The sequence below is a fragment of the Amia ocellicauda genome, chromosome 7 (genome assembly GCF_036373705.1).
Source record: "Amia ocellicauda isolate fAmiCal2 chromosome 7, fAmiCal2.hap1, whole genome shotgun sequence".
NCBI lineage: Eukaryota > Metazoa > Chordata > Actinopteri > Amiiformes > Amiidae > Amia > Amia ocellicauda.
The window spans coordinates 47,041,534-47,048,057 of record NC_089856.1 but is presented as its reverse complement, the minus strand read 5'-3'; the positions used below and the strand labels follow the sequence as shown (position 1 = coordinate 47,048,057).

At 41.7% G+C, this 6,524-nt stretch overlaps 6 non-coding genes across 6 annotated transcripts; 3 read left to right on the top strand and 3 right to left on the bottom strand.

Moving 5' to 3' along the window:
- Positions 1–1,577: 1,577 nt before the first annotated feature.
- trnav-cac (transfer RNA valine (anticodon CAC)) lies at positions 1,578–1,650 on the bottom strand. Its single transcript has one exon. It is a non-coding gene; the product is annotated as a tRNA-Val (tRNA).
- Positions 1,651–4,025: 2,375 nt separating this feature from the next.
- trnan-guu (transfer RNA asparagine (anticodon GUU)) lies at positions 4,026–4,099 on the bottom strand. Its single transcript has one exon. It is a non-coding gene; the product is annotated as a tRNA-Asn (tRNA).
- Positions 4,100–4,316: 217 nt separating this feature from the next.
- On the top strand, positions 4,317–4,389 carry trnaf-gaa (transfer RNA phenylalanine (anticodon GAA)). Its single transcript has one exon. It is a non-coding gene; the product is annotated as a tRNA-Phe (tRNA).
- A 1,377-nt stretch (positions 4,390–5,766) lies between these two features.
- Positions 5,767–5,839, top strand: trnaf-gaa (transfer RNA phenylalanine (anticodon GAA)). The gene has a single exon. It is a non-coding gene; the product is annotated as a tRNA-Phe (tRNA).
- Positions 5,840–6,081: 242 nt separating this feature from the next.
- On the bottom strand, positions 6,082–6,154 carry trnav-cac (transfer RNA valine (anticodon CAC)). The gene has a single exon. It is a non-coding gene; the product is annotated as a tRNA-Val (tRNA).
- Positions 6,155–6,368: 214 nt separating this feature from the next.
- On the top strand, positions 6,369–6,441 carry trnav-aac (transfer RNA valine (anticodon AAC)). The gene has a single exon. It is a non-coding gene; the product is annotated as a tRNA-Val (tRNA).
- The last annotated feature ends 83 nt before the right edge of the window (positions 6,442–6,524 follow it).

Here is a 6,524-nt window from a genome sequence, read left to right as displayed (position 1 = left end):
AAATGCTTAAGGAGTTGGAGTGAATTATGCTTTACACTGGTCCCACAGTTATGTTGATTAATCAAACGCATGAGGCTTGCACGCAGTGTGAGTGTAGGTGGGTGACTTCTGCATCAGTTTGCTGTACATTGCAAGTGCATCAATATTTTGTATCTGTTGCCATAGCTGTGTGCTCGAAATGAAAGTACCGCGCTGCTTGGCTGGCAAATCAAACAATCTCTACCGCAGTCTTTTCCTTTCATTTGATGTGGCAACGAGTTAAATCCTCGCTGTCTCTGTTTACCCTACTGTTATGACCCGTTACTAAGCTGTGTGGCTTTGCTGTGCCTTCCTCTTATTTGGTGTCATTTAAAATAAATTGAAATTAGAGTTGCCCAATGTGGTTCCCCACTTAAAATGTGATTATGTGTTGATAAATAGGTCTACTAAACATTTGTTATTTATAGATGTTTTGTGTTTGCCATTTTTAAATATTATCATCGGTAACATTAAAATATCTACACAGAAAAAGGTGTAGATACAGCTCTGGAAAAAATTAAGAGACCACTTAACATTGATTTCTAAACTTGGAGTGGTCACTTAATTTTTTCCAGAGCTATATATTTGACTATTATGCAAGAAAATGCCACAAATAATATAATAAAATAATGATGCGATTATTAATAACCGAACAATACACATTCTAAGATATTAGAATTGAGTAAAATGTATACAAGTAATCTTAAATGTAATTGTATTCATGTTGTACTACTAATTAATATATATAAACAATAACAGAAATAATTACAGTCTCCCTGTGCGAAAGTCCATTTACTCAGTCTGTCCGCACTGCAGTGTCTCCCTCTGATTGTCACTGTTCCTGCCACTTGAAACAGGACCCCATCCTTTCTGGGGCGTGTCTCTTCAGGGATACTGATAGGGAATAAATGCCAAACCACGGCTGTGAACTCACAAGTTAACACCCTTCTCCAGTACAACTTACAGGGCCCCCAAACAATACAATTCAATACAGAATTCACATAATGCATTAATACAAAGTACAATTTAAGAATTACAAAAGTGCAGAAGAACACTTAATAAAAATACAAAGCACACATCCTAGATCAAAGAGGAAACAACTGCAGACATGATGTGAAGTCCTAAAAAAGAGCCAAGGCAGATGTCTCAGTAAACAATAGGAGATCTAGAAAGCAGCGTTATAGAAAGTGCACAATCTCAAGAGTGCTCAAGAGCTCAGGAGAATATGTTGTCATATTACAAGTACAGTCTGAACAGATGTGTCGAGTAATCACTCAAGTCACTCTTGAGTCACCCTGCTGTCCTGACCTCTGTGGGAAGGTCGTTCCACCACTTAGGAACAAAGGATGAAAAGGAGCGGCTCTGGAGGAAGGGGAGCTGAGAGAGGGCAACTGTTGGGCAACTTATGGGATAATATGCTTTCAGTTGGAGCAACTACATAAAACCAAAAACGAAACTAACATCACCAGTACAAGTACAAACTAGTATCTGGTTTTCTAAGATATGCAATGCCAAGAATATAAAAAAACAAATTGAAATAAACTCTATAGAGAAAAAGATGTTTCCGCCCGGTTTCGAACCGGGGACCTTTCGCGTGTGAGGCGAACGTGATAACCACTACACTACGGAAACTTAGTGCTTATTATTGCAATACGGAAACCTGACGTACTCGCACACTGTCAGTGAGAGTGAGTATTATGACTTTCATTGTTGATCACGTTTGATCAATTTAGCCTCTCAAATCAACACTTGACTTGCATACAATAAAATCCATAGATATAAAACACTTCAAGCATATCACACAATGTTAGTTTAAATGTTTATTATCACCACCACAGTAAAAAGGCATTTTTGACAAGAGAAAACGAACGAACGGGTTATGGGCAAAAGACAAGACGCAGGCATTTTCACGTCCTAGCACCATAAGTGATACGCGATAAAATGTTGACATATTTAATTTTATATTCCATAAAACTACTTACTGTGGACTAACTTACACAATGATTTTTAGTAAAGAAGGATTATTTAATATTTAATTTTTTTCACTCTGAATACTCAAAATGTCCTGAGGTTTGACTGTCCCCGGAGGTGTGCAGTTATAAAAACTCTGAATAAACTCAATCTTGCATGCATGGAAAATGCAATATAAGGATCCTAAACTGATTCTACAGGGGTTTCCTATGCTAGTATATCACACCATTAAAACAAATATAAATTTCCATTTTTTTTCCCAAAATCAATGTCCTATGGTGTGACGGTTAATCATTTAAGCATTTTTAAGCCGACTGCACTTAATATTGGACAACAGGAAGTCAGCATGTCTTAGGAGGACCCCCTGCACATGCATCAAGATAAGTCAATCTCTTAGAAATATAATATAATCACCATCTATACTTCCCTGTAGGGCGTGTAATTTTTTTGTGTCTTTGGTGTGACGCATAGAATAGGAATTTATAATATTTTTTAAATGGCCTATCTTACATTAAAACAATGCAAAAAATAGGTTTTGGTCATAGTAACAACAGTTACACATATATATTTTATATTTAAACTTGTTATTGCAACAACAATCATCATATACATTTATTTTAAGAAAATGTTGTTGTCACACCATAGGACATTTTCAGGCCATAAATTAAATATATCCTGCCCAAAAAAAAAGGAATTAGATCTAATGTGGACAAATATATTTTGCCCTCCAATAGGAGGTTAGTTTTGGTTATCTTACCTTACCTCAAAAATCAAGGCTTCACCACAGAACATGGCCATTCTTATGTTCAATATTGTCCAACAGATAGTTAATGAAAATAAAGTCCAATCAAACTTAAAACAAGACAGCCTCCTAGTCTTAACATGGCTAGAGGCAGAAGAACAGTCTCTTACAGAGCATCGTGGAGAACAAGCCCAGCGTCCACAGCGGAGCTTTCAGTCCAGTCCGTTTCTTCTCTAACTCTTCCAGCTGCTGCTGCTGGGGACACTAACACCGTGCGAGCCGGTCTGCGCAGGCGCGGTAGCTCTCGTGTTTCCACCAGCGCAGCACATCTCTTCCATCACCTTCCATGTTGGGATTGAGGCGCAGGTAATGCTGTACTTCATTGTTTTCCTCCTCCTGCTCCACAATGTTTTCCCACTCTTCCTCAAACTCGGCCAGCGCTCTCTTCTTTGCTGCGTGGCCTGCAGCAACAGGTGCAAGACAGACCTGCCCGCCGCTGCATGAATCATAATTAGTTAGCCCAAGGCCAAGTAGGCTATGACTAATACATTAATTTAGAGGCCTATTTAATACAAGGGTAGTGACTTGGTGTGGTTGCCTGTGCAAATAAAGTGAAATACTACTACTACTACTACTACTACTACTACTACTACTACTACTACTACTAATAATAATAATAATAATAATAATAATAACAACAACAATAACAACACACGTAAAAGAAAATCTCACCGGCTGCTTGATCAGCCCCTTGCGCCGCCGCCCTCTCCTCTCTGAAGCGGGCTATCTGATGTCTCGCCAGCTGATGGATGTCATCCCTCTCGGCGTCAGAGAACATCCTTAATTGATTGAACTTCGGCCGTAAGAATATGGCCAGTTTGTGAAGTGGCTGGATGTGGACTTTCTTCATTATGCACTCAAGGTGTCTTTGGGAAGGAGTCGTTTGCAGGACAGAGAGGATCAGATTCATTGCACTGTATCATGTAAATTGCAATTTGTGAAATGTATTTTGACTTGAACTGCATTGTATTATTGCGCTTATATAGTTTAAGTCGCCCTGAACTAAGACATTAATAATACATATATAACAAATATTTCACTCTGGTTTATAAGTCATGCTCTCATTTTGACAGGGCTTTGAATTTGGCATGTATGTCTCATTCATTGTAGCCTAAAAAGAGACGGGCTTTGCAATAATTTATCAATCCTCAATGCACGCATACACGCATATCTGCAGAGTGACAGGCCCTGTCGGTGAAGATCTCTGCATCCTGGGAATAAAGAAAACGGGACACGTCCCTGGGTGGGCTTGAACCACCAACCTTTCGGTTAACAGCCGAACGCGCTAACCGATTGCGCCACAGAGACGGCGGCGAGAGGAGACGGGCCGCGCCGGGCAAGAGCGTCCTGGCAGGCCGGCATTCTTTAGACAGGATTAGAAGGTATAGAATGGACTGAACTGAGCAGAAGAGGCTGCAGGACCTGGAACAAGTCTCCGTCGCGTTGCTCTGCCCCGGCCGGCTGCTGGCTGCTGTGCTAGGGGAGTGGACTGGGTTTCCATCTGTCCCCAGGAAATGTGCAGGAGGCCGAAATAGCTCAGTTGGGAGAGCGTTAGACTGAAGATCTAAAGGTCCCTGGTTCGATCCCGGGTTTCGGCATTTTGCTTGGCCTCAGTATCTGCTGCACAGCTGTAAGTCTGCAGAACAGACGGAATCCGTGACTATTCAGTCACTCCGCTTTATAAGTCATGCTCCAATTTTGCTAGGGCTTTAAAATAGGCATATATGTCTCATTAAGATGCCACTCTTAGATACAAATGGTTCTTTGGGGTTGTATATGGCACTGAAGGTTGCTTTGCCCATATTTATTAAACCATTGTCTGTGAGAGGCGCTATATAGAACCCGTCTGCAGAATTCCGCACCGTGCCCTGCTCTCATTGGTCCACATCGATTTCGCTGCGGATGGACAAGAGTTGGCCGCAAGTCTTCCATGAAGGCCACTTCTGACCATACTTCTCTGCTGGACATCTTCTGATTGCAGAGGGAAGTAAGCATGATGTGTCTCATCTGCTGCAGTCAGTTTCCTTGGCCGACCACTGCGTCTACGGTCCTCAACGTTGCCCGTTTCTTTGTGCTTCTTCAAAAGAGCTTGGACAGCACATCTGGAAACCCCTGTCTGCCTTGAAATGTCTGCCTGGGAGAGACCTTGCTGATGCAGTAGAACTACCTTGTGTCTTGTTGCTGTGCTCAGTCTTGCCATGGTGTCTGACTTTTGACAGGAAACTGTCTTCAGCAGCCTCACCTTGTTAGCGGAGTTTGGCTGTTCCTCACCCAGTTTTATTCCTCCTACACAGCTGTACCTCCCATTTCTGGAGATAAACGGTTAATTCGTGTACATCTATATACAGATGAATTTGAGATAGTACATCCCCTTTGAATCGAAGAAATCAATTAATAAACCTGTGCTTTTTATTTTAGCATTGGGAATCTAGACCCAAAACACAGATCCCAGCTAAGACATATACATGTATGCATTCTTGTCAGACATCAGCTTCTTAAAGAGAGATATTTGTTTCACCCTTCCAAAGGGTCATCAACTCAGGCATGGTGATATTAAAATGCAGGTTTACTAGTATTCAATGCAATACATTAATGTATATGACAGAACAATACAGAGCCTATTACATTACTTTAACAAACATGATTTATTCTACACAACTATTTAGTATGAAATGATGGCACTGCACATCACCATTGATCATTCATTTGTAGTAATGATTATATTAATTATCTTAGATATGGCACAGCATCGCTGACACTGCCAGGGAGTCGTGGCGTGGGGCGTGAGAAGTGCCAGTGAGAGGACGGTGGTAAGAGGCGCCGGAGAGGAGCCGAGCCCCCGCTGAAGAGGGAGCTGGAGGAGCGAGAACCGGTCTGTCGATAAAACAATGCAATGCGCCTTATACACTGAAGGAGCCGCTGAACGACTCTCCTCTGTGCCGGGACAGAGGGGGTGGATGACGGAAGTGTGCGAGGCCGAAATAGCTCAGTTGGGAGAGCGTTAGACTGAAGATCTAAAGGTCCCTGGTTCGATCCCGGGTTTCGGCATTTTGCTTGGCCTCAGTATCTGCTGCACAGCTGTAAGTCTGCAGAACAGACGGAATCCGTGACTATTCAGTCACTCCGCTTTATAAGTCATGCTCCAATTTTGCTAGGGCTTTAAAATAGGCATATATGTCTCATTAAGATGCCACTCTTTTGAGGACGTGCTTTACATTGACAGGGTCACTGTGTTCTGATTGTAATTCGACTGAAATGTGTGTAAAGATGACGTAACTGAGCACAAAAGATGTTTCCGCCCGGTTTCGAACCGGGGACCTTTCGCGTGTGAGGCGAACGTGATAACCACTACACTACGGAAACTCGCTGGGACAATTCGCTCCTCTTTTGTGATTCGGCCGCTATAGACCCTTTTCAATTTTCAACTCTAGGGAACATAATCCATGCCAAAACTGAAGATAAATAGAGAAATAGAGAAATAGAGAAATAAATAAATAAATAAATAAATAAATGAATGAATGAATGAATGAATGAATGAATAAAACACGACAGATGACGCACTGTCTCTTCTCATCCCGTTTCCGTAGTGTAGTGGTTATCACGTTCGCCTAACACGCGAAAGGTCCCCGGTTCGAGACCGGGCGGAAACATCTTTTTCTTTTTCGTCTTGTGTTTTTGGAAACTGTGATGGGAATGAAAGATACGTATTGCTTTGTAGAGATCAGACAGTACC